This window comes from Lampris incognitus, chromosome 10, assembly GCF_029633865.1.
Source record: "Lampris incognitus isolate fLamInc1 chromosome 10, fLamInc1.hap2, whole genome shotgun sequence".
Taxonomy (NCBI): Eukaryota; Metazoa; Chordata; class Actinopteri; order Lampriformes; family Lampridae; genus Lampris; species Lampris incognitus.
The window spans coordinates 45,637,750-45,665,596 of record NC_079220.1 but is presented as its reverse complement, the minus strand read 5'-3'; the positions used below and the strand labels follow the sequence as shown (position 1 = coordinate 45,665,596).

At 41.9% G+C, this 27,847-nt stretch overlaps 1 protein-coding gene across 1 annotated transcript in view; it reads left to right on the top strand.

Annotated features, from left to right (window-relative positions):
- The first annotated feature begins 451 nt into the window (after positions 1–451).
- The window catches only part of abat (4-aminobutyrate aminotransferase), a 74,158-nt gene continuing 46,762 nt past the window's right edge, over positions 452–27,847 (top strand). The window contains exon 1 of the mRNA XM_056288423.1: positions 452–535. The gene's annotated coding sequence lies outside the window, so the exon portion shown is untranslated. The remainder of the gene's footprint in view (positions 536–27,847) is intronic.

The window sequence follows — 27,847 nt, the reverse complement described above, 5'->3', positions numbered from 1 at the left end:
CACACACACACAGCTGCGCCTCACGTCATGGCACTGCCCTTGTTTTGTTTTTTCTTTCTTTTTTTGGTGCTTTAGATTTATCTTGCAATTATTTGGAAAATTGAAAATTCAGTCACATGGACACCCAGTCACCTCGCTAACTGCGGTGAATCAGTGTTATAACTTGCTTACAACATCCTTCGTAATTAATTTTAATTTTCCCATTTCAAAACTCTTGTCAAACGTTTCTGCATCCCTTGACCGAGGCGCTGCGTTCTCCGCTGGCCGTCTATTGACCGAGCGCTCATAGGAACTCAAACAGACGACGGTCATTGGCCACTGTCGACCCTCTGTCGTCGCTCCGGCGTATCCGATTGGACGATTCGGACACGGCTGGAATAAGACCCTCCCTCAATTTTCAGGATACAGACTGCTGATAGTTATCGATGAGAGAGACAGGCGTCGAGGTTAGCGTCCGTCTCCTGTGCTTCCCCCCTGTACGAGCCGTTAAACGTATTATTATTATTTCTTTTTAGTAACATCACTGACATCTCGGGTAAGTCCTCTCAGCGATGACTTCTTCTACGTAGCTACGGTTACTTTCAGGGCTGGGTGCAGGGCCAGCGACAACGGGGAATTAATCCGGACTGAATTGCGCAATTGTGGGTCCACCGTAAACGTTGTCAGTCCAGACGGGGGTATCAGGATAGCACCTGTTTTTAATGATTGGCTTTGTGCATGTCTGGCATCTTATCTTTTTTTTTTGATGAACTATTAAATGGACAGTTTGTGGCCCACTCTGCAGAGGAGCACCAACTCGCCATGTCTGCATTCACATTAGCAAATATTAACCCAGTGATTTAATAACCCAGTAGTAATTTTATAACCCGTTTTATGCACATCGTTCTTATGTTGTTCTTTGTGCAAAAGCGTCCGACCAGCCAAATCCAGTCGGAACCAGTTGTTTGAATCACAGGCTAACAGAACTGGGAGGTCTACTTTCACCCAGTGGATGCGATCCATCCCTCTCTTATGACTTACCACAGTGTAACCTAGCCGCTGTAAGGTTCAGGGTATTGCATGCACGGCTTTGCTTGCTGTTTGCGTGTGGCATTTGAACTGAACCCTTGCAAAAGTTGAGCAGGAAGTTGGTCTAAAAACATGCAGTCGGGAGAGGACGGTAATCACACGGTACAGATGTGTGGAAAATCCCCTTCATTCGTGTGTTCTGTAAATGCAGCGCAGGTGGCATTGGTATGCATTATAGAGGTCCTGCTTAAGGCTTGCACCGTGGCTTCAAACGTAGACATGAATCTGGTTCTTGCTACACGACTGTGTGCAGATAGTAAAATCAGATATAGAGTATGAGTGATATAGCATCCATGTTATACTTATAACAACTCGCAACTATCACCTGCAGTACATTATTACTGAAAATGTTTAATCGATTTCATATAAAGACAAACAAAACCCCAAGGTATTTAATCGTTTTAATGTTATGCAACGGTGAGTTTCACTTCCATGTCAGAAATCATTTGACTGGTGGGATAGGCTCCAGCAACCCCCGCCACCCTGAGAGCAGGATAAGTGGTTCAGATAATGGATGGATGGATGGATAAGGAGGTACATATTGAGTTAGGTGATAAATATCACCTTTTTCCTCCGATGTGTACATTTAAAAAGAAGCTCGAGTTTAGCACATTTAGCAAAATCAATTAAGAATTTTGTTTGAGCAAATTTTGCATCTATTGCTTGTGGTTGTTTCCAAACGAGCTGGGTTCTCTTCTTTGGGATTAACTGCTTTATTCTCATGCAGATTGTCGGCTAGAATCTGCAGATTCAGTGTACCTGCCTGGGTGCAAGAGGCAACGTCCGTGGTTTGTTTTCAGTCCTGTTTCTATACAGCTTCTATATAGGTCTGTGGTCTGTTACCCTGCACAACTTTCTTTTCTCTTTGGTTATGCAACACGGTTTGATAATGCATCTTCATTATCTTAGCATTCATTTCAGGCCGGATTTATGTCAACAGTAAGGAACCGCTGCTGCTTGTCGAATAAAGGAGAAGACAGAATGGTATGGTCAAAGTAGAAGTGTTTCACCATCACTTTTGGTATGCAAAAGAGGACTTGAGAATAGTGAGTTTAATTATTATATCACTGCAGTAGTGTGCCCCCATGGATTATAGTTTACAGATCAGTCAGCTCCAATGGAAATGACTACTTTTATGTCCCAAGTATTCAGGTCAAATTGGTGACCTAGTAGCTCCTTTACACTTAAAGGGAAAATTCACAAATGGCTTTGTGTATGTGCAATCAGTAATGAAGAGTAATGTAGTCGATTGAAGCAACAACGCCCTCACTGTGTACTATATTGACCGTTTGTCGTCCAGCTCCCAGTCTTTCCCACGGCGCCTACATGTACCAGAATGCATTGCGTGTAAGCGTCTGTATCGTCGTCCATAAAATCCTCTGCGCCAGTGTTATGGGACATCATTCCCACCAAAGAAAACATAGATTAGCCGAGAGGACGAGGATGTTGTTTTTTTTTTCAACGGTGTGTTTAGAGTCCATTAGGGTATTAGAAACCCTGCTAGGGTGTATGTAGTTTTTCAGCCGCCAAATGACGTCTCTTGACGTCCAGAAAAAAGCTCGTTTTCCAATTGGGAACAACTGCAGGTATATTTCATGTGCTATCCCTGTCGCAGATAGACAGAGATAGGGTTGAAATTTTATGAATTTTCGCTTTAACCGTCAGTTTGCCAAAAGTCAATGTCATGGCACTTATTTAATTCCATTCTGACATTAAATGAGGAGCGAGATCCTTAACAGTATTGTCACACGATTGTAATATGTTCAATGAACAGACACGCACAAGCTCAAACGCTTGAATGTGTGCCCCGATGTCAGAGCACACTATCTTAGCGAACTCAGGGGGCAGCCGGGAACCGCCGCAACTGGGACGTGAACCCGAGTCCCCCGCATCACGGGCGACTACATTAACCAGTCGACTAAAGGGTCTGACTCGTTACCCTAGGACTAGCGAGTCTATTCATCCGTGGTCATTACCAGGGGCGCCGCGAGAGATTCTGGGCCCCATGAAAGAATATAATATTGGGCCCCCCATCCCCCCACCCACCTAAACCACCCATCAACCTAGAAAACCCAGTTGAATTTGATGTTTGATAAAGAACTATTTCATCGATAGAGATTACTTGATGCACTGCAAGAAATCCACTGAACGCTATCTTTTGTAAATTTACTAGAATATAGTAAATACAGTAATCAACAATCCAGTAAAAAAAAAAAACCTCAACATTCATCAACTTAATAAATTAAATGAGGATTTAAACACAAGGACAAAAAGTACAATCATACAAAAAGTAAAAATAGAAATTCAATGGGGTGGTATTTTTATCTAAATAACAGAAGTGCTACTATAAAACTATGTGGAGTCCATGGCTGTTGATTTACCATACAGCATTTGGCTGCATGGTCTTGGAAATACTAATCCACAGTGTCAAAGGTAAGGAAATACGTTTGACTTATCAAGCTTTAGCCTACTTTACATTCCCCGAAATTGTCTATTCCTGGCCAAGTTTATCTCTAGTTTACAATGTAATCAGCAACGGGCAAGACGTGCACTATTACAATGTAACAATGCCGGAGCAGTTGTTACAGTAGGTCAATAGCTGTGAAACTAAACTTTATTCACCCAGCCCATGACTTAAATGCCAAAAGCCAAACGCCGGGCCTTCTTGCTAGCAAAATCGGGAATCAAATACCTGGAATTAAGTGATGAAGCCAACTTGCTTTCGATTGACAGTATTGCAAGGTTGTTCAACTTCTCCTGAGAGACATTGTTGATGTCAGATAGCTCTTGATCAGTTTCAGTTTGCTAAATACCCTTTCTCCGCCAACAACGGTAACCGGGAGAGTGCAAAAAAATCCCAAGAGCAATGCAAGCCTCTCCAAAAAGGCTCTGGAATTGCATTTTATAGATTGCATTCAGGAGAGCAAGAGAGGTACAGTCAGAGGGGAAAGTGGCAGAAAATATTGTATTAAGATGCCTGATTTCACTCTCAAACCGAGGTGTGAGGTCCTTTGTGTACTTCATTATCAGTGGCTGACACTCAGAAGCAATATTACTGTCACTCAACTGCCCAACTTTAAGTATGGCCGCAAATTCTTCGACAATATTTGCTGTGGTTTGGAACCGAGTGTCCAAGTCACTTATTATCTGGTCCATGGCAGTGAAAAACACGGTGTTATGAAATGTTGTTTCTGGCCTGTCCTCCTGACCTGTTTTTTCGGAGGTCTCAACATGGAACCTCTTCCTCCTCCTCATCTGTGCTGCTGTCACTGTCCTTTGCCTCTTCTTCTGCCTCTGCCTCTTTACCTCTGCTCTCTTCTCTGGCTGCCTTGCTTGAAGAGGGCCCTGGCTCTAGAGTATCCATAAGGTACATCATTCATAATCTGTCCTATAATAAAATTAACTTAGTAATACATAAATATATTACACCAGGTGAGCTATCTTAAATGTTATCTAGATAGCTAACAACCTTATTTTAACATGCCAGTCGTCAATGTTATTGCAATTACTGGAAGAACTAGATGAACTAAAATGTGACTATTAGCTAAAGTTGTATTCAGTGCTTGCTTGCAAGCTAGCTACCTGCTCAAATGGTAATACATCCGTCCATCCATCCATTATCTGTACCGGAGCCTATTCCAGCGGTCATTGGGCAGCAGGCGGGGAGACACCCTGGACAGGCCGCCAGGCCATCACATCATACATTAAAATATTCAAAATCAGTTTGTATGAGCCTTAACCCCAAACCCCTACTGCTCATCTCCTTCTCCTTCAACTGGGAGGTGGGTTGAGGGAAGGGTTTCTGATCCTGTGCATGACGAGGGCAGATGTGACTAAGGAGTGAACAAGCTTGCGAGCATGTAACATTATGCTAGTTACCTAGCCTAGCATACTAGCTGCTGGATATAGGCTACAAATTCACTGAGCTCTAGTTATATTTGGAGCAAATTTGCATTCATCTCATTTTCAGTGGCAATAAATATTTAACTGAAATTACCCTGACACTGCACTGTAAGTTAACTTTACTTGAAGTTAGCTAGATCATCCATGCAGTGATTAAGCCACACAGAATAGTTACGTTGGCTAAGTTAGCTAGCTACATGTTATGGGCACCAAAGGAAGGGGCCGTGAATAAATACCTTTCTTTTGAAAAAACATTGTGACTAGCTGTCGCCCTTTAATGTCACTCGCAGCTTCTTTTTTTGTCTTTCATTTCTTTTCTGACAACCTGATTTAGGTTTGGACGACATCGCTTCATCTCTTCACCTAACATTAATCTACTGGGATCAACTGTTCTGGACTAGGGCTCTGTAAGACTGAACCAAGCAATGCATAGAGAGGGGTGAAATAAGGCCAATCCATCCTGAAAATTTTGCCAAAAATGGAGAAACAAAACACAAGTTTGTTTCATTTGTAACTTTTTAGCACATACAATTATAATTTAAGTACATTCACTTACTTATGATAATAATAAAAATAAAAATAATAATAGTGTTCTCTGAAGGGCCCCTGTCAGTGCTGGGCCCTTGGAATCGTCCTAATGCCCCCCCCCCTTACGGCGCCCCAAGTTGTTACACTACCCTCCTCCTTCGGGAAGCATGTCCCCACGCTTCAGCATACCAGCTCCCTCATGCCTCTTGGTGCACGCGCTTCCGATGGCCTCACGGTCTCGCCATCCCACCTACGTTAACCAGTCGACTAAAGGGTCCGACCCATTAGCCAAGGGCTAGCGAGTCTATTCATCCGTGGTCGTTACAATACCATGCAGCAGAATAAGTCCCATTGTTTCGATCACAATAATGTGTACCCAGAGTCTCTGTCGTCCTGTCTTGGAGGAAATAACTTCTCTTGGTGAGCTGTCATCCTAGTGGGTAACAGAACTTGTTTATTGTTCAAAGAGTTCATAGGTCAGGTCTCCCCTCATCCTCATCTTCTGCCAGGACCGCCTCCTGTGACACTCAAAGGGCTTTCATTCATACCTGTTATCAGGCCCTTATCATATTTACAAAGAAGATGTACTTTTAACACCACCTTTGTCCTGCTACACATGAGCCCCAGGCATCCATTCAGACAATGTAAACATAGTATAACTGATCTGTGGCCAAAGATTAAAAGTAAGCAACATACATATGTAACTTGCCTTCACAGTCAACAAAATTGGTGATCTAGGTGGCAGTTACCACACACACACACACACACACCTTTCTCATGGGAGGCTTTTTATAACAACGACACACTGATAGATGATGAGGCAACGCTGTACTCTCAGCCAGCTCCAGTCTTCAGTATAGCCGGGTTACAATGTAGCCATGGTTACACAAGTTTGAGAAGAGGAAGAGGGGAATATGGGTGGGACGGTCTTTGTTGGATCGCGCTTCGTCTGGAACCTCCCCCTTGACCTATCTGGGTGACCCTACCAGGAGACTAGCTCCGAACGGCATAGCTCTTAGGATCATTAGTACACGCAAGGATCTCCACTACAGCAAAGTGGTGATCCAGGAGAAGAACAAAGGTCACTGGCTGGAATCGAACCAGGGACGTTTCAGTTATGTGGCATGCGCCATAACCATTTGGCTACCGGGGCAAACAAAGACATCAGTGGTGGAACTGGCAGAACACATCTTCAGGTCACAATGCAACTGAAGGCGTAAGAAGGCTGCAACAGAGGGTGGTCCCCAGTCATCTTGGTTCTCCATGCCATTGGAGTCTGGCCACCTCCTGCCAAGGACTGTGTGGATGGTCATGTATAGCAATTAGTTCACATTTTTTTAAATTTAAGTGTAGTCCAGATGCTTTAGAAAACTCGGCTATCTTCTTGATTACCAGAGGGATCTGTTCTGACCTCTTGAGGAAGATGGTAGTATCATCTGTCAGCTGAGTTATGACCAGATGATTGCCTAGCACATTTAAAGGCTCAATATCTGGACTATTTTTTATAAAAATAGCCAACAATTCTGCAACTAAAATAAGTAATAAAGGGGAGCAAGAACATCCCTGTCAAATCCCTCGTTTAAGCTCAAATCTTTTAGCTGTTCCTTTAGGGAGAGAAACTGAACTGTTAATGTCATTATACATCATATTAATTACCTTTATCAATTTTGGACCAAAACCAAAATATTCTAAACACTTTATTATAAATGGATGTTCAACTAAATCAAAAGCTTTGTAAAAATCTAAAAACATTATGAAACCATTGTCTTCGATCAAATAATTATAATCTAGTAAATCAAGAACCAGCCTAATGTTATTATGTATAGACCTATCTTTAAGAAACACCGACTGATTTTCACTTATTATATGTCCTATACCTACTTTCTTCCGATTGGCAATAATATGCGTAAATAATTTGCATTCCACAGTCAATACAGTTATTGGTCTCAGGTTATCATTAAATCTTTTGTCCATACCAGGTTTGGCTAACAAAGTAATAATACCTTGCTTCATGGTCGACGTTAAATTATTGTTTTCAATACATTCTTTTAGGGCATTAAATAACAGTTCTTTTATATCTTCCCAGAACTTTTTTTAGAAAAGTTTGAAGTCAAACCATCTTGACCAGGAGCTTTACCTACTGACATTTGCTTTATAGCTTCATCCAATTCCTTCATTCTAATCTCAGAATCACAAATTTCTTTAAATGCCAAATTTTGCCAATTTTGCGAATTTTAAGAATGTAATGTTTAATACTTTCAAGAAATGATAATGAATCCTCAACTGAATAGGATGAAGAGTATAATTTGGAATAGAATTGATGAATTTCGTCAGAAATTACCTTTGTGTCAGAACATTCTCTATTATTGATCATCAAAATATTTATTGCATTTCTTTCTGGTCTCCTCCTTTCCAGTCCAAAAAAACAAAACAAAAAATAAGACATGTTCTTCTACCCTTGTTCTATCCATTTAGCTCTGGATCTAACATAAGCTCCTTGTGCCCTTTGGATGAACAATTTATCTAATCTGGCTTGTAAACTCAATATATTTGCTTTGTTTTCATCTGATAACTCAATTTTTCTACAACATTCATTAATTTCTTGAACCAATTTATATTCATCTTCCCTTTGCTTTTGATATCTGGTTTCACTAAATTTAATTGATAGACTCCTGACCTTATATTTAAAATATTCCCATTTCCTGCAGTAAGTATCTATTTCTGTATCACTTTTAATTTCCACCATTAATGCCTTTACTCCCTTAACATATTCTTCTAAATTTAACAGATCAACATTGAACTTCCAGTAATTTTTTCTACGTTTATGATTACCACCTGGTTTCAGAGCTATTTCAATTACACAATGGTCTGTCAATGGAGCAGCAGACATTGCAACGTTAATCACAGAATTTGTGATTTCTGGATTTACCAGCCAAAGATCTATTCTGGATATTGATCTCCCATTGGGTTTTATCCAAGAGAATTGTCTCCTATGTGTATGTGTGTGTGTGTGTGGGGGGGGGGTTCTCTCCAAATATCAATAAAATAATTGACATTTATGAATTCCTTCAATATAGTGTTGTAATTGTAATCATTATGAAAAGATTGACATCTGTCTTACCACTTATCTGGGGTCATATTAACATCGCCACCTATTAAAGTAAATCCTATACCATAAGTTTGCTTATATTCAGCAATAATTTCTGTAAGAGCTACTAATAATATTTTGTTTTGACCAATATTATTATATCCATAGATATTAATCAAAATTGCAAATGACCCCTCTAAATTTACAACCATAACAGTACAATAACTATCCATATCATTTTTAAATGTTACTACCTCTCCAGGGAATCTATAAAAACATGTGGCCACACCCCCAGATCGATTACTGCCCAAAGAAAAAATAATATTGTCTCCCCACTGGTTCTCCCAATATGTAGTGTCCTCTTCACATGAATGGGTCTCTTGCAAAAACATGCAGTGTGCTTTAAGACCTTTACCAAACAAAAAAGTAGCCTTGCATTTTACATTACCCTTAAGACCGCTTGCATTTAACGATAGAAAATAAATCTCTGAATTTAAAGAAAATATATAGAATGAAAAAAAATAAAAATAAAAGTTTAACCTCACAACACTTTGTTAGGAACAATGAAAAGAACCAACCTCTTTAAATGTATCCTCCACTCAGAAGTTCCTCTGGGGAAAAAAAAAAATCCATCCCCTTCCATCATTTGTTTAATGTCTTTACCGGTAGAATTACATATCAATGTTCACTCTGTCAACTAGATCCGTTGCCCATAGATGAATCCAAACGGTCCGCGATAGTATGCTTTCTTCCCGGCCTTTCTCGCTTCTTGTGTCCGAGGCCGAAAGAGCTTCTCTAGCCTGTTTATCTGCCATGGTTAAGTCTTCAGTAAAGTGAACTCCTGCTTACCTGCATATTTCCGACTCCTTCGTCATTCTCCAAATCCCATCTCTGTGTTGACGTTTGACAAATTGGATAATGATCTGGCGCGTTCTCTTCTCCTCCTTTCTCCCCACCCGATGAACAGTGTCTACTATCTCATACATGTTGTTTATCAAATTTGGTGCCCAGGGTGTTTATTGGAGTCAGAACAGACTCATTTGCAGATTCCTCATTTGGCCTTACCCATTTCCGAATATGGGAGGGAGCCCTTAGATGGTGTGTTTAATGGGGAATCTTCTAGCTCATCGACACTTTGTTTATCGGGCCCGGCATTAGTAGCCTCCATCTCATAGTCATGATGTAGAAGCGCGTCCAGTACATCATCCTTGTTGCTAGCTTCGGTATTCTTCATATCTTTATCTTTTTTCCTTCCTTTCCTTTCACTTCCTTTCCTTCCTTTCCTTTGTTTGGCATTTTTAGACTCGTAATCCAAAACTTATTTGAGGGGGGGGAAAAAAACCTTATTTAACACTATTGAGGAACTTTAGCCTACGTAAGTACACCTGCTCAGTCCGCCATCTTGCCGGCCACCCCTATATCGATGGCCGTGTCTTGGTTCTCTCGCTTAAACCAGCGCCGTGTATAGAGAGAGTCTGGCCATCCTTTGATTTTTGCAACACGCGCTGTGATTGGCTGAGAGCCTCTCACGTACTTGATGGGCGCCATGTTGCCTACCAACATCTGGCTCTGTCGCTATGACGTTACAATGATTTTTCCTGCGTTTTCAGTCCATTTCTCGCCGATTTGTAGCCGTTGAAGGAGAAATGGTGTGTTGTGCGGCTTGGGGCTGTTCCGTTCGATCGGGACAAGGCCGTACGATCCATCGATTTCCACAGGATGCACAAAGGAGGGCAGTTTGGACCGTGAAGATTCGCAGGCTGGGCTGGTCCCCCTCAGTTTATTCCTTCTTGGTGCTTGGTGAGTTCATTTCAGTGTTTACGATTTTTCGATAAACTAACTTCCCTAGACCAATCCGAGAGTCTGTAAGGTATTGATGTGTGGAAATCAGTTGTATAGCACATCCAAGCCATGTATAACCATTGACAGAAGTCAGGCAAATGTAAACAGTGCCAGATTGTCATATGGGATGGATTGAGTGACAGGCCTGAGCCTGAGCCAAGGCAGTGTGTGGGTAGTGTTGAGATAAACTAGAGCCCCGATGCAGACGTGACGCTGCACTGGCTAAACCTCGAAACAGGTAGGCCTAATATTTCTCAAATGTCCCTGATATTATTGCTCATTATCATTCACTAGTAGCCTACTGAACATTGCAAAATATGTAATACTGGTACTGATCACCAATTTACCCACCACACCAGTAGTGTAGTGTATAAAAACTAAAGTCTCTGGAGTAAATTCTTTGGGTTGAAATCTACATGTATGCAGCAGAAGTCCCTGCTCAGTGCCTGCGACTGTGTTATGACCGCTGGTGGGTTTCTTCCTGATTTCATCACCTTCATCATGGACTGAAAAAAGTGAAACACATTATTACCATAGCCCCTGCCCCTGATCTGGTGTTAAACCACCTACTCTGACTACTGGTATGCAATGATTAAAAAAAAAGAAAAGAAAAATTCTGGTTCCCTGAAACTGGGATTGAAATGATGCAAAATCCCTAATTTCTGGAACCCTAAGTACTGGTACTGAATGATGTAAAATACATAAAGTGCCTCGCAAAATTATTTACGCAGTGGTGTGGCCTTAAAAGGCCAAACCCCTTTCTCAATAGCTTCAATGTGTTGTCTGAATTTTTAATCTAATAAATTCTTGTTTCCTCTAAATTGGGGTCAAAGTCTAGTAATAGAAATTAACAGAGTGATCCATTCATGGTACATTACACCCACAAAACGGTAAGCTGTGAGCCTCATTTTGCCATGTGACCAATTAATAAAGTGACAGACACAATAGTCATGTTAAATTCTTATTTAACAGTAGTCAAAAGTGAGGCGACTTTCGGTCAGTTATCTCATTAAGCTGGTCACATGACATATCAAAGCTCATAGCTTACCTTATTATATGGAGTGCTTCATTCATCCTCCTGATTTCTATTACTGCACTTGATCTGTGACTCCCGACTTACAGGAACATGAATTTATTAGATTAAAGAATTCAGACAACATTTTGACACTATTCCAGAAAGGGTTTTGACCTTTTCTGAGGCTGTCATTAACATTTTTAAGACTTGCATACCACTGCATAAATACTTTTGAGAGGCACTGTAATTTCTGGTGCATACTGGTATTGAATGATGGAAAAGTTATAATTTCTGGTACTCTGACTACTGATAATGAGTGATGCAAAATACATAATTTTTGATACTCTGAATACTTGGCTGAATGTTGGAAAATTAAAAATTAATGATACTCTTTGGTACTCAGTGATATAATATACATAATTTCTGGTATTCTTCATAACATGGAATGATTCAAAATACATTGTGCATCATTAAATCTTAAGTTGTGTACAGAAAATACCATAATCTCTTATTTCCACAATGGCATGTACTATATGACTGATACATGGTAGCAGGTGTGACTGAGATGTTGGGCTCAACTGGCCTGACTGATTATGTAATCTACCTTTGATGGTGAGGTATGAGCTGATAAGCAGTTCACACCCCATCTCTGCTTTCCCTTATTTCTTTGAAAGTGCGGCTTGAGAGATCGTGACGTGAGCGCGATTTTGAATAGCGCGTGCATGGAGCTGCCTACCAGTTAGTAGGCAATATGGCGCCCATGTAGCCAGTTGGCCAGACTCTCTCTATACACGGCGCTGGCTTGAATTATTGCCAAACAGCCAATCTGTCAGTGGTAGAAGTGAGTTGCACATGAGCAAGCGTAAATAATTTACAGAGTGAGAGACAGAGATTTTTCAAGTCAGTCATAAGGATATTCACGATTATCCCCATTTACCATTATCCCGATAATGGAAATTCACCACTATCAACTTTCCTTGAGGGTTTTTATTGCAATCCCTGATAAAATCCTATATCGTCCCATACCTAGAGGGGGAAATCCAAGCCAAAATACCCCCTTTTGTCGATTCATTCTTAAACTTTTTCATATTCAAATGCTAGTTCACTCCATCCAGTCGCCCTAGAGCACCAGTCTGATGAGATGTCATTGCTGTTTTTCTTGAAAAAAAATTATATTATCTCAGAAATGATAGCATTGACTCTTATTCCTAATCATTTGAATATACTTCCACTTAATGTGTGAGAAGAACTGGTTCGTGATGGCCTCCGACAGAGAATGAAAATTGTGTGAATGTAAATTTACAAAATAGACATGTTTGTGAAGCCTGGATACCAGCAGTTGTTGCTCTCAAGATTGCCCATGTCATCTGGGTCAAAGTAACCTCTGCTTTCTGGACCACTGCCATGGCAAGTGTTTTCGATGGGAGACATGTTATTGATTTATCAAATATACCCACTACTACCTGGAACTACTTACTATCTGTTGACTTTTTATGGCATAGGTCCAGACAACATCAACTCCTCCACTACAAACGGTGGATCACTGCCATTCATAATAGTCCTGTGTGTGTAGAGGATGGTGGAGGCTTGCTTTCAACAGAGTTACTGATTTGCCAAGCAAAGTACCTTTAACCCGTAACACGTAAATGTGTCTCAGCTTCATTTGGAAGTCCCTGTATACAAGCACCAGCTTATTGCTTGCATAACCTTCAAGATTTATTTTGTTTTAATCGGTTCATCCTTGAGAATATACGCACACTTTGTCAGGGGGTGGTTCGTAAAAAATAACTAAGATAAAACCTTTCTCCTACTTTGAGGTTGATTGAGGGACTGAATGTATTGTTATCATATTGTCTTCAAGGGAGTTTCGTGTCCTCATTTTGTTTTGGTTCCACCGTTGCGACAAGAAAGGCTTTCCATACTCCGCTGTCAGTCTTTTGGATTTGTAGAAGTGCCACAGCGGCAATTTTCTGCTGGTCTTGGTGCTTATTAGACATTTTTTATTGGCTGCAAGCAGTCATTACATGTATAATTTGTGCAGGTCTATAGTAGTTAGCAGATCCATGAAAGTGAGCATAATTCTCAGCAACTCCTCCTCCTCATGGCACATTAAAACAGGTATTTGTGAGATTGTTGACTGGCAGTAATAAGCTTTCATGATTATTTCTAAGTACATTGTAGGTGGCAATGCGTGAAATGCAGTGATAAAGTAACTGCAATGCTCGCATTTTAAGTTTTAGACTTGGTCATTGGCAACCATTTCCTTGATTTCTATTTTAGATTATATTTCTGGTTGATTTTGTTTTAGTAGCTTGGAGAGTGAGGGTTACCAGAGAAGACAGGAAGTGACCTGCAGGAGAGGTTTTAAGGAGGACTGGTATCTGGGATATTGTGGTAATGGAAGCTTATAAGGTCCATACATATTTGAATCAACAGGAAACCTGTTATTGTTATCTTATTAGTCCTTTTGGCAAGCTAGCCAGAATTGGGCTGAAAATATCGGTCATTAAATTTCAGTGACAGGTAAAAAAAATGTCCCTCTCTTGGACCTTTCCTTAGATGATGCTGTTTTCTGTTGTTGGAGAAATTCTGTGCATATATTTTTAGAACTTGTAACTGCAAGTTGTCATTATTGTGAAAAGCGATGAACACAAAGTGAACTTTTGAAATCTAACGAGTTTCCAGGGAAAACTATAATGGGGGATAAAGGAGCCCTCTTGATAATCCCAATGATTTGCCGGTACTCACACCTAACACTGTAACTTCCAATCTTTGTACTTAAGAGAATGTTCTGTCTGTGAACTGTTGGTGTGTTTGGCTGTGTGTGAATGTTTTATTTTTCTGAAATATGGCAGAAAAGTAGTCACATCCTGTTCTCTTGTGTATCTTTACAGACTTCCAAACAATTATGGGTTTTGCTTCTTCAAATGACTCATGAGACTGAAGATGGTGAAAAGTGTGTCCTTTTTATAAATGACCGTGCGTGTATATACTCGCGTGCGTAATTTAAATGTTGCCCAAAGTCGTTTTGAAAAAAATTTACTACTACTTTTGACTGCTCCCGTTAGGTGTTGTCACAGCAGATCATCTGTTTCAATTTCTTCCTGTCTTCTGCATCTTCCTCTGTCACACCAGCCACCTGTCTTCCCTCACCACATCCATAAACCTCCTCTTTGGCCTTCCTCTTTTCCTCTTCCCTGGCAGCTCCATATTCAGCATCCTTCTCCCAATATACCCAGCATCTCTCCTCCACACACGTCCAAGCCATCTCAATCTTGCCTCTCTTGCCTTGTCTCCAAACCATCCAACTTGAGCGGTCCCTCTAATATAATCATTCCTAATCCTGTCCTTCTTCATCAGTCTCAGTGAAAATCTTAGCATCCTCAACTCTGCCACCTCCAGCTCCACCTCCTGTCTTTTCGTCAGTGCCACTGTCTCACAACCATCTTGTAAACCTTCCCTTTAACTCTTCCTGACACTCTTCTCCACCCACTCCACCCTACCTGCACTCTCTTCTTCACGTCTCTCCTGCACTCCCTGTTACTTTGGACAGTTGACCCCGCGTATTTAAACTCATATGCGTTTGTCACCTCTACTCCTTGCATCCTCACCATTCCGCTGTCCTCCCTCTCATTCACGCATAGGTATTCTGTCTTGCTCCTACTGACTTTCATTCCTCTTCTCTCCAGTGTGTACCGCCACTTCTTCAGGCTTTCCTCAACCTGCACCCTACTCTCGCTATAGATCACAATGTCATCTGCGAACATCGTCGTCCATAGAGACTCCTGCCTGATCTTGTCCGTCAACCTGTCCATCACCATTGCAAACAAGAAAGGGCTCGGAGCCAATCCTTGGTGTAATCCCACCTCCACCTTGAACCCATCTGTCATTCCAGCCACACCCCTCACCACTGTCACACTTCCCTCATACATATCCTGCACCACTCCTACATACTTCTCTGCAACTCTCGACTTCCTCATACAATACCACACCTCATCTCTCAGCACTCTGTCCTATGCTTTCTCTAAATCTACAAAGACACAATGTAACTCCTTCTGGCCTTCTCTATACTTCTCTATCAACTTTCTCAAAGCAAACATCGCATCTGTAGTGCTCTTTCGTGGCATGACACCCTACTGCTGCTCGCTAATTGTCACCTCTCCTTTTAACCTACCTTCTATTACTCTTTCCCATATCTTCATGCTGTGGTTGATCAACTTTAAAGCTCTGCAGTTGCTACAGTTCTGCACATCGCCCTTGTTCTTAAAAATCGGTACCAGTATGCTTCTTCTCCACTCCTCGGGCACCCTCTCACTTTCCAAGATTGTGTTAAACAATCTAGTTAAAAACCCCACTGCCATCTCTCCTAAACATCTCCATGCCTCCACAGGTATGTCATCAGGACCAACTGCCTTTCCACTCTTCATCCTCTTCATAGCTGCCGTCACTTCCTCCTTGCTAATCCACTGCACTTCCTGATTCACTATCCCTACATCATCCAACCTTCTCTCTCTCTCATTTTCTTCATTCATCAGCCCCTCAAAGTACTCCTTCCACCTTCTCAGCACACTCTCCTCACTTGTCAGCACATTTCCATCTCTATCCTTGATCGCCCTAACTTGCTGCACATCCTTCACAGCTCGGTCCCTCTGTCTAGCCAATCGGAACAAGTCATTTTCTCCTTCCGTAGTGTCTAACCTGTCATACAACTCACCGTAAGCCTTTTCCTTTGCCACCTCTCTCTTCGCTTTACATTGTGTCTCCTTGTACTCCTGTCTACTTTCTTCATCTCTCTGACTATCCCACTTCTTCTTTGCCAACCTCTTCCTCTGTATAATTTGCTGTACTTCCTCATTCCACCACCGAGTCTCCTTGTCTTCCTTACTCTGTCCTGATGACACACCAGGTACCCTCCTAGCTGTCTCCTTCACTATTTCTGCAGTGGTTGCCCAGCCATCCGGCAACTCTTCACTAACACCCAGTGCCTGTCTTAACTCCTGCCTGAACTCCACACAACAGTCTTCCCTCTTCAACTTCCACCATTTTATCCTTGGCTCTGCCTTCACTCATTTCATCTTCTTGGTCTCCAAAGTCATTCTACAGACCACCATCCGATGCTGCCTAGCTACATTCTCCCCTGTCCCCACCTTGCAGTCTCCAGTCCCTTTTAGATCACGCCTTCTACATAAGATATAGTCCACCTGTGTGCACTTTCCTCCACTCTTGTACGTCACCCTGTGTTCCTCCCTCTTGTTGAAATATGTATTCACCACAGCCATTTCCATCCTTTTCGCAAAATCCACCACCATCTGTCCTTCGACATTTCTCTCCTTGACACCATACCTACCCATCACCTCCTCATCACCTCTGTTCCCTTCACCAATATGTCCATTGAAGTCCACTCCAATCACCACTCTCTCCTCCTTTGGTTACCCTCTCCACCACATCATCCAACGCACTCCAGAATTCTTCTTTCCATCTCACACCCAACTTGTGGGACATATGCGCTGATAACATTCAGCAATACACCTTTGATTTCTAACTTCATACTCATCACTCTGTCTGACACTCTCTTCACCTCCAGCACACTCTTGGCACACTCTTCCTTCCGAATTACCCCTACCCCATTTCTCCTCCCATTTGCCTCATAATAGAAGAGTTTGAACCCACCTCAGATACTGCTGGCCTTACTCCCCTTCCACCTGGTCTCTTGCACACATTATACCTACCTTTCTTCTTTCCATCATTTCAGCCAGCTCTCTCCCTTTACCAGTCATAGTGCCAACATTCAAAGTTCCGACTCTCCCCTCCACACTCCTGCCCTTCCTCCTCTCTTGCTGCCTCTTGACATGCCTTCCCCATCTCCTTCTCCTTCGCCCAACATTTTTGAAAATCGTTTTGAAAAAAATAATTTAAAAAAAATTAGTATTTTTGGATTTCCATTTTTATTTGATGTGCCTGTGCATTGTTGGATTTCAACTCTGGCACATCAGATGACATCAGAGAAGCATCGCTTTATGTTTTCTTGGACCCTGCAGGCCGTGTCAGCCCTCGATGGACATGAAATCAGTTCCCCATACATATCTGGATTTGGGAAGATCCATCAGGGCCCTGAATGTTTGCCGTTGGTGTTTCATTCTTTGTCTTGATCACCGTGGGTGATCTGTGAGTCATCTCCACTGCCGAATGAACCAGATGCACCCGATAATAATGAGCTTTGTTCAAGGAATGCACAGTGCTCATAGTTGTGAAGTCAAAAAGAAACGACAACACACCCATCCTGCATAGACTATATTGTCATGCAACATTTTTTGGGGGGGGAAATCATGACCCCCATACCACTGTCAAAGAGAGATGTATTTTACCTTTCACCTGAAGAAAATATTATTTCCCAATTGAACCCAGAAACCATAGAAGCAAGCAAGTGTGGCATCACGTTTGTTTGGTTTTTTTTTTTACTATTTTATTAATCCCCATGGGGGAAATTCTTTCTCTGCATTTAACCCATCGTAGCTGTGTAAGCTAGGAGCAGTGGGCAGTCGCCGTGCAGCACCTGGGGACCAACTCCAGTTCGTCTTGCCATGCCTTGGTCAGGGGTACAGACAGGAGTATTAACCCTAACATGCATGTCTTTTTGATGGTGGGGGAAACCGGAGCACCCGGAGAAAACCCACCACAGACACAGGGAGAACATGCAAACTCCACACAGAGGACGACCTGGGATGAACCCCTCCCAAGGTTGGACAACCCCAGGGTTCGAACCCAGGATCTTCTTGCTGTGAGGCAACAGTACTAACCACTGAGCCACTGTATTTAAGTCACATTTTATCTTAGGATATGAGATGTATCCAGTTATGAAAAGGGAAAAATATATATGCAACATCAAACACTGTTAATGTGCAAAAAATTTGGGATCATTGCTAAATTTTTCCAAAGTTCTACAAATAGTCGTTCAGCTGTTCGAGATGGAGACGCTGTGTAAACTGTGAGCCTTGTGCAGCAACAGCTTTATAAATGTTTCTTCAACAGTTTTCTTTAATTTGGTCCCCCAAGAACTGCATAATGATGTAGGATTCACCAAAATTGATCTTACATGTGCTTGAATGCTGATGATTTTTTTCAGCAGTTAAGAGCCCTGCAAGAGGGTCAACCAGTTAACGCATGGGGAAATTCTGGGTACAAGAATGGGTATCATGAGTGGACGGATAATGTGAAATTTATGTTGACAGCTGGTCTAAATCACATCTCACCATATTTCTGTGTATATTAGGTTTCCGCAGGCCTATGTATGAATTAACTCATGAGACTGGGAACCTACTATATTTGCTAGCACCATCCCGAGTATGCGTTGTATTTGAGTACCCAGACCCTTTCGATTAGTGTTAATGGAAATGCTTGCTGAACCAGTGAGCCCAGTGATTTGTTGTGGCATACTACGGCACAGGCCAGCAGTATAAAGGGGCTTGACGTAACCAGTGATGAAGATGTCAGGGTAGCAGGTCTTGGCAGTTGATTAGAACATTTTATGGCCTTTTTAAATTGCTACTACACTTGCTCTGCGAATGCCGCCTAAACTACACTTTTGGATTCAATGAGTGTCTTGGAAACTCACACATTTCTTAAAGCCTTCCCAGTTCTTGGAAATTTGGAACGGCCTCCAAGTCAAAACTGGCTGTTAATACTGTCTCATCTCAGTGCTTACTATATCACTACACAATGAACATGCCGAAAAGACTCCCTGCTCTCTGAACCACTGTTTTAAATCACCAGATCTTCACAATAAAATATCTAAAACAGATAATTGCACATTTTCTCTCAGCTCATTTTTTGTATGTAGTCTATACTAAGAATAGGACCCTCTTTTCAATAGTCACGCTACAGAGCTGTGTTCTGGCAGCACTAAATATATGTTTGTGATGTTAGTCTAAAGGGGCACACTCGAAAATTGGGTGCTTGTGTGAATTTAAAAGTGAGCAAGGCAAAGGTAGAATTCTCTAACTTTACCTCAAGACCAGAGAAGCTGCAGAAATAGGAGGCAAATAACCAGCTGACATTTGAATTGATCACTGACGTCTAGAGCATCTTTGTGTCTCATTCAGTCAATCTATGTTCTCTTGCAGAGAAGAGTCCTTTTATGCAACCTGAATGCCTTGTGATAGTATTGCTAGGGTTAAATTAATTAGCATTTCAATAGCTTTGTGTTCTGTAGTGGACAGAGAAGTGTGTGTGTGTGTGTGTGTGTGTGTGTGTGTGTGTGTGTGTGTGTGTGTGTGTGTGTGTGTATTGTTTTCATATAGATACAGTTATGAGAAATGATGGTTAAACATGATGTAAATTTGTCTACCTTGTAGAACATATTTTCTGCTAGCCTACAGGGAATGCAAGCGTTTCTGTAAGCTCATGTAAGCGTGTTTGTGACAGACTGAAGTGGAAAGAGATGTGTGATGAATAATGATCAGCTCACTCTAGGACTTCCTAGCAGTGGTTTGAAAGAGCTGGACGCCAGTTTTTCTCATTGTATGGAATGCATTGGAGTTGGAGTCCCCACTAATCTAGTTGCACAACTCAAAGGTTACATCTTCAATGAGGGAAAGGCATGTTATTAGCTTCATCAAATGGGCACTTTTTTTTTGTAAGAGTAACATATCACACACACCCCCATGCATTATCAGCTGTACACCATCCCTTTCTCATCTTTAACCGGGTGTTGCCTAGTAACAGCTGGGCCAAAGTGTGTGCAAAGTGGCTTTGTGGTGATGCAGAGGGTGTTTATTATGGTGGAGAATACCATGATGGTTACCTTGATGGGACTGCTGGCAAAGAGTTTGTTTAGCAAGGAAACCAGTATTCCAGTCAATGCAACATCAGTGCGAGTTGTACCACAAGTAATGAGCCGAAGAGAAAAGCAAAGCTATGTTATTATATCTTTCACAGTGCGAGATGCAGATTTGCATTAGTGTCGTTGGCAGATAACTGTATTGTGCTTTATTTATGGATTTTGGTTATTTGCATAATGTGTTCATTCTCCATATGTTGTTGTTACGTAAACTAATAGAAATCTGTCTTGGGGTGCGTCTGGGTAGTGTAGCGGTCTATTCTGTTGCCTACCAACACGGCGATCGACTCCCTGTGGTACCTCGGCTTGGTCGGGTATTCCTACAGACACAATTGGCTGTGTCTGCGGGAGGGAAGCCGGTTGTGGGTACGTGTCCTGGTTGCTGCACTAGCGCCTCCTCTGTTCGGTCGGGGCGCCTGTTCGGGGCTGAGGGGGAACTGGGGGTAATAGCGTGATCGTCCCACGCGCTACATCCCCCTGGTGAAACTCCTCTCACTGTCAGGTGAAAAGAAGCGCCTGGCGACTCCACATGTATCGGAGGAGGCATGTGGTAGTCTGCAGCCCTCCCGGGATCGGCAGAGGGGGTGGAGCAGCGACCGGGATGGCTTGGAAGAGTGGGGTAATTGGTCGGACTGGATACAATTGGGGAGAAAAAAAGGGGGGGACCCCCTAAAAAAAGAAACCTCTCTCTTTTGGCCTCGCTCTCACTTTCTCTGTGTTTATTAGAAGTTTTGGCAGTTACACTTATTTGATCTGGACCTCTGGTTTGTGTCAATGTCTGTGCATACATTAGACTTGCCAGGGTGAAAGATGGTTGTTTGCATTGGGGCTTTTTGTCCATAAAATATGAGATAAAATTATATAGGTGCCACTGAGGAATATGTAAATCATATTGGTCAAACCGTGTCACTACCCAATCAGCCTTGAAAGGTTAAGAAATGATGGCCCATAACACGGAGCTACAACTGCCGGATGTTGCACAGGGTCAATGCATTATAGGGCATCTGTCTATTTAGTACAGGAAACTGTGTTAAATATTGGAGAGTCATTATCGGGGTGTTTTCAATTACATGTTTCACACAAATAGTATTGTGCCAAAATTAGGGTGGGGCAAAAAATTGTGTAACTTGCTACCCATTGCCCACAATTTCTCCAGTTGTTTAGGTTTTTATTTTTGCTGATTTGTCAGGAGTTGGGAAATGTCTGCTGATGATTTTGGTTTGTTATTTTATTTTATTTTATTTTATTTTTTATTTGGGGGTAGCATGGCTGAGGACGTAGAAAAGGTCGTCTAGTAATCGGAAGGTCCCTGGTTCAGTCCCCGGCTCCTGCGGAGAGCATGTTGAAGTATCCATGAGCAAGACACTGAACCCTTAAAACTGCTCCTGATGACCAGGTTGGCACCTTGCATGGCAGCCTCCACCATCAGTGTATGAATGTGTGTGTGAATGGGTGAATGTCAAGTGTACACTGTTAAGTGCTTTGAGTGGTCAGTAGACTAGAAAAGCGCTGTATAAATGCAGTCCATTTATCATTCTTCCCATTTATTTGAATGAGTGATAGTGTGTGCATCTTTACAGATTGCCTCCCTGGTCTCGTCATCAGTAGTCTCCTCAAGTTCAGATTCCCACTCACTTTTAGTTTGTTGGGTTGTATCATGACTGCAATTAATTGATATAACTTTGTAATATATTTGATGTTCATTTCTCACCTTTGAATGTTAGTTAATAATTTTCCTCAATCTTTCCCCAGTTGGGCAGTTTCAGGAGATAATAAATATCGGGGAAAAAAAGTCAGAGCTGAGTGCTCAGAAAGAATTGACTTAGTTATTATACAGAAATTGATGTATTTTGTGCAGAACATCTTTAGAATCTGGAATCAGATGTTAGTGGGATGACATTTGGGAGGTGAATAAACATGTTTAAAGACGATAAACCTGAAGGTGAAAGCAGACTACATTGCTCTTTCTTTCAGATCTGAGGGATCTATATAAAGATAATTTAGGACACTGGTTTACAAACAATTCCTCTGGGATCCACAGCTGCTGCCAACATTTACCTACTGTGTCAGCTTTTCCAGCCATCTAACCAGGGGTTTGTCAGACCTAGGTGGAAAAGCAAACCAGCAGCACTATGGGTCCCTAGGACTAGATTGAATGGCAAGTAGAGCTTTATCTAGACTCAGATAACAAAACAGTTCCTTGATAGATGTAAGTAGTCGTCTATCTTTTCTCAACATACATGTAGCATTTGGTCATCCATTATTAGTGTTATGGAGTCCATTTTCCATTAATGCTTCCCTTAAAGAGAATCTAGCTGCTTTCCACTTCAGTAGTATTTTATACACATTCAAGGCAGACTGACTTGAACTCCTTCACTTGAGGCAACAACTCATCCCCAACCCGGAGGGGGCAATCCACCATTTTTCGGTAGAGAACCGTGGCCTCAGACTTGGAAGTGCTGACTCTCATCCCGGCCATTTCACACTCAGCTGCAAACTGCCCCAGTGCATGCTGGAGGTCGCGTTCTAATAAAGCCAACAAAACCACATCATCTGCGAAGAGCAGAGATGCAGTTCTGAGGTTCCCAAAACAGACACACTCTTCCCCTTGGCTGCGCCTTGAGATCCTTTCCATATCACAAACAGAATCGGAGACAAGGGACAACCTTGGCAAAGTCCGACACCCACCAAAAACGTGTTTGACTTTGTGCTGAGAATGCGGACACAGCTCTCACTTTGGTGACCGGATGGCTTGTCAGAGAACGAGTTTGCAAGAGAATAGTGAAAATTTTGACAACAAGAACACGGTAGAGTGTAGTTTTTGGATGTAAACCAGACCCTGGAGCTTCTTTATACTATCTATCAAAAAAATCCCACTATATTGCTGAAATGTTGGAATTTATTTACAGTCATCGGACTCACATGTCTAGAAACCTGGAGGAACTGCCTATCTGCAGTGCTCATTTCAGTGAGAAGTGTTTTCATAACCTAATGCTAAAGTCACTGGTTTTTCACAAGAAAATAGTTTTGAAGTCTGATGCTGTGCCGACTACTTATCCTGGGACTGCAATAGCAAGCGGGGGTCAGTATTGTAACGTGCACGGATAAATAGACTCGCTAGCCCTTGGCTAACGGGTCAGACCCTTTAGTCGACTGGTTAACGTTGTCGCCCACGGTGCAGACCTTTATTTGTTCACATGGAGAAGACACCTTATAAGACTACCTTTGTTCTGTTACACATGAACTTTAAGCATCTAAGTAATGTAAAATAAAGTTGAACATGGTATAGGCCATACATGGTCAAAAATTAAAAGTAAGCAAACATATGAATTGCTCTCACATGCACTTTATACCTAACCACTACCTAACCTTAACCCTGAATTGTAACACAATAATGCCCAATCCCAATTCCCCCCACCTGGCCCTACCCCTAGATTTGGAGTGCCCTCTACTGGGTAGTGGCCGTTCAGGGGTAAGGTTTGAGATCTTTACCTAGGAAGTGGGACGCCAATTCTTGCATTATCATCATCATCATCATCGTTACATCTGCTGCTTGGAATTTTATTAGCTGCCTGGTTTGTGCAGGACATGATTATAACATTATAGTACTAGCCATCCATCCATTATCCAAACCGCTTATCCTGCTCAGGGTCCAGCAGTCACTGGGCAGCAGGCAGAGAGACGCCCTTTATATATATATATATCAATACAGATGCAGGAAAAAAAACTTTTAATACATAACAGTACAAACCTGTTTCGTGTGTCGTGCACTCATCTGTATTGATATTCCGCTCCTCATTAGTTGAGCACTTCTATCAACACCACAGATGGTTTCGGAGGAAAAAAACGCTATATACAGTGCATCCGGAAAGTATTCACACCCCTTCACTTCCCCCGCATTTTGTTATGTTACAGCCTTATTCCAAAATGGATTAAATTCCTTTTTTTTCTCATCAATCTACACACAATACCCCATAATGACAAAGTGAAAGAGGTTTTGTAGAAATTTTTGCAAATTTATTAAAAATAAAAAACTGAAATATTGCATGTATATAAGTATTCACACCCTTTGCTATGACACTCAAAATTGAGCTCAGGTTCATCCTGTTTCCACTGATCATCCTTGAGATGTTTCTACATCTTGATTGGAGTCCACCTCTAGTAAATTCAATTGATTGGACATGATTTGAAAAGGCACACACCTGTCTATATAAAGTCCCACTGTTGGCAGTGCATGTCAGAGCAGAAACCAAGCCATTAAGTCAAAGGAATTGTCTGTGGACCTCCGAGACAGGATTGTATCGAGGCACAGATCTGGGGAAGAGTACAAAAAAAATTCTACAGCTTTGAAGGTCCCGAAGAGCAAAGTGGTCTCCATCATTCGTAAATGGAAGAAGTTTGGATCCACCAGGACTCTTCCTAGAGCTGGCCGCCCAGCCAAACTGAGCAATCGGGGGAGAAGGGCCTTGGTCAGGGAGGTGACCAAGAACCCGATGGTCACTCTGACAGAGCTCCAGCGTTCCTCTGTGGAGATGGGAGAACCTTCCAGAAGGACAACCATCTCTGCAGCACTCCACCAATCAAGCCTTTATGGTAGAGTGGCCAGACGGAAGCCTCTGCTCAGTAAAAAGCACATGACAGCCTGCTTGGAGTTTGCCAGAAAGCACTTAAAGGACTCTCAGACCATGAGAAACAAGATTCTCTGGTCTGATGAAACCAAGATTGAACTCTTTGACCTGAATGCCAAACGTCACGTCTGGAGGAAACCAGGCATCTCTCATCACCTTGCTAATACCATCCCTACAGTGAAGCATGGTGGTGGCAGCATCATGCTGTGGGGATGTTCTTCAGCGGCAGGAACTGGGAAACTAGTCAGGATCAAGGGAAAGATGAATGGAGCGAAGTACAGAGAGATCCTTGATGAAAACCTGCTCCAGAGCACTCAGGACCTCAGACTGGGGCGAAGGTTTACCTTTCAACACGACAACGACCCTAAGCACACAGCCAAGACAACGAAGGAGTGGCTTCGTGACAAGTCTGTGAATGTCCTTGAGTGGCCTAGCCAGACCCCAGACTTGAACCCCATTGAACATCTCTGGAAAGACCTGGAAATAGCTGTGCAGCGACGCTCCCCATCTAACCTTACAGAGCTCGAGAGGATCTGCAGAGAAGAATGGGAGAAATACCCCAAATATAGGTGTGCCAAGCTTGTAGCTTCATACCCAAGAAGACTTGAGGCTGTAATCACTGCCAAAGGTGCCTCAACCAAGTACTGAGTAAAGGATGTGAATACTTATGTACATACAATATTTCAGTTTTTATTTTTAATAAATTTGCAAAAATTTCTACAAAAGCTTTTTCACTTTGTCATCATGGGGTATTGTGTGTAGATTGATGAGAAAAAAAGGAATTTAATCCATTTTGGAATAAGGCTGTAGTGAAGGGGTGTGAATACTTTACGGATGCACTGTATGTATATATATATATATATATATATATATATATATATATATATATATAGTATGCATTTTATATTAAAGCCTGTTACTTGCTACAGTTATCACCTATTATAGTGACAAATCTGACCAAATTTACAGGACAGAACAAGACATTAATCTATTGACAATAGCCAGGAAGCATCGTCTGTTTCAGTTTAGTCCTCCGCATAAAATGTCTGCCCTGGGTCATACACATACTATCTTTATGAATGTTTATGAATGTTTATGACTGTTGTCATCAAGCATCATTTGGTCAGTTATGTCATTTTTAATGCAAAGTTGACATTGTTTGAGATGTCTTTGTTGTAGCAACCGGAGTGGGACCAAGCCGCTCGATTTGATCCATTTCATGCGTCTGTAGCTTGAAAACATCAATGGCTGACATCATTGTCAGCCATTTCTTGCTGCTCCAAACAGAAGATCTACTCAGTCGTTTCCAAGGTTGATCATAGTGTTTGAACCGCACCAACTTAATTTTTTAAAATAATGTTTACTTGTAATTTATGTAATTGTATTATTACTCAAACTTTATGAGTTGTGTGTGTGTGTTTGTTGAAGACAACTGGAGCATCTTTAACTGCTTACAATATTTTTTTACATCATATAGCCCTCAGGAAATGTTTTAATAAGTACTCAAAAATATAAGAGTTGGCTGTTGTTGCTCTTGTCAATATTAATTTGAATGGCTGCTTCTTCTTCTTCTCTCAGTTTGTTCCCTGTTTCCCAGGGGTTGCCACAGTGGATCTGATAGTTTCCATCGGTACCCTTTGAGGGCACAGCACCGATGGCGGTCTTGTCCATCTGCATAATAATTCATTTAAATGGCTACAATGCTCCAAAAATGTTAAACGGCATTTCAAGTGTTTCTGAATCAATATAAGCAAGAGCAGAGAAATGCCAAATTGTTTTTTCTAAATTAGTTTTATTTTAAACAGTGAATCAGATAAGTGTTTTTTTTTCCCGTTGTGATCAAAGGAAACAAGGTTTGAGGTTCGAGTGAAACCTTTGTAGAAATGCTTAATGCAAAATTCCTGGCAAACAAGTTGTGTTTTAAAATAGATTAGGTTCATGTGAACTTATTCGAGCTGGGTGTCTATGATATGCATGCAATGTTTGGTTGATGAGAAGGGCTCTCTGCTTTATTCAGTAACATTTCATTAGGCAAGTGCCAGGGTGAAAGAAGTGAGGGGTAGTACAACTCTGGTGACTGTCTAGTGGGAAATATTCATTCATCCATACATCCCATTATCCAAACCACTTATCCTTTCTCAGGGTCGCAGTGATGCTGGAGCCTATCCCAGCTGTTGATGGGCGGCAGGCAGGGATACCCTGGACAGGCCGCCACTCTGTCACAGGGCCATCACACACACACACACACACACACACACACACACACACACATTCACACCTAGGGACAATTTAGTATGGCGAATTCACCTGACCTGCATGTCTTCGGACTGTGGGAGGAAACCGGAGCACCTGGAGGAAACCCACGCAGACACATGAGAATATTTGGACTGTCAAACGAATCTCACAATTTGCTGAGATTAATCGTGATTAATTGCTTTTTTTTCTTAAGACTGCAGTTGTAGGGGGCGTCCGGGTAGTGTAGCAGTCTACTCCATTGCCTACCAACAATGGGGATCTCGGTTCAAATCCCCATGTTACCTCCGACTTGGTCGGGCATCCCTACAGACACAATAGGCTTGGTGCATTAATGTCGCGCTGCAGAACTTCCGGGTGTGTCTGTTTGTATAAGAACTTCTGGTACAACCGGATGCTTACAGCCTACTGAATCATTAGGTAGCTGGTAACTTTTCCATCCGAAATCTTAATTTCGTCCGAAAAATCAATGAATCAAACAGGGCAAAAAGGGGAGTTCAAGTATCAACGCCCTGAATCCGGCTCCACTGAACACTGTTATGTGCCACAGTGTGTGAGTTTCGGTCAACCAAATCATGCCTTCAAATACTGACTCTGTCTTTTTGTCATTGTTTGGGGATGTAGAAGAATGAGGCAAGGAAAAATAAGATATGAGAGTGTAATTGTAAGGCATTCTCCCCCCCCCC